Here is a 1,246-nt window from a genome sequence, read left to right as displayed (position 1 = left end):
TATCGTATTCAACTCCCTTTAATAACTTTATCAGGTCCATTATATTGTAGCCTCGTATCGGAGATTTGATATCAGGGATTTTACAATTGTTACTATTTAAAAGTTTTGATATACAGGGAGACACAATATTCCTATTAGACCATCGTTAATACGCATATCAGGGCTAGATATCGAAGCCTGGTAGATATCGAAAGTCGGAGGGGGGAGGCACATTAGAATATCGACAATGGAGAGATTATCAGAGATTGGAGAAGGAGGTTATATCGCTATCAGAGATTGGAGTGAGTGTTGTATCAGACATTTGAGATCGGAGGGATATGTTGTATCAGAATATCGATGGGATTGGCATATCATAATATCAACAAGGAACACCATATCGGAGTATCAAAGAACGATGTTATCAGATTTTTTAGATGTGTCTTGAAAGGAAATCTCTGATATGCACTACCTATGATATACGGGAGTAGAAATAATGACATGGTATGTGGGTCCTCTGATAGTCACTTTATTATATAGTTCAGAAGATATATGGCCGCTTAATATATTAATTTGATTATTGAAAAGAGCCACTTTATGGATTGGACTTTGAATATTGGGGATTTTAACTGAATTCCTCCAATATCAAAGCTCTGATATTAGATTTGATATATGCATTCTTTTCAATAGGTCTTTCGCCATTTTTATCAATAAGCCAATTCATAATATAAAAGCCACTTTGTAATATAAGACTTAGTCTTGGTCTCGGGGGCTATGTAATGAAATAAATAAATATTTAACAGATATATATAGATAGTTACAAAGAACTGTAACTTATAAAACAAAAGGTAATATACATTTTAATAGGCAATGGCAGTGAAAAATATCCAATCTTCAATTAGGCGCCATTTACAAACCAAACAACCAAATGAAATCAAACAAGTTTTGATAGGAAGACAAAAACATATCAAACTCATTGAAGTAATCCAAAATCATAAAATCAGAAAGTGACATGACAAAGCTTCAATCAAAGGGTCCCCATAATGAAAATTAAGTGAATAATGGGGGGGTTATGTTCTTAGCACAACACAAGGGTTAACCGAAAATAGAAGACCGATTAGAGTAGGAGGTACTATTTAAAAGTGAAAGCATCATGATTTGACCATGAATCTCTCTGAAAGGAACTTATTTTGCATCTGGGTATCACCGACTAAGAGAATTCAAGATTCACATAAAGAGAGGGAATAGACAGATAACCAAGTGTTGATAG

This window comes from Pinus tabuliformis, chromosome 2_1 (genome assembly GCF_031772625.1).
Source record: "Pinus tabuliformis cultivar Carrire ecotype Pingquan chromosome 2_1, CPIR1, whole genome shotgun sequence".
NCBI lineage: Eukaryota > Viridiplantae > Streptophyta > Pinopsida > Pinales > Pinaceae > Pinus > Pinus tabuliformis.
The sequence above is the reverse complement of the archived record's forward strand: the minus strand, read 5'-3'. Positions refer to the sequence as shown.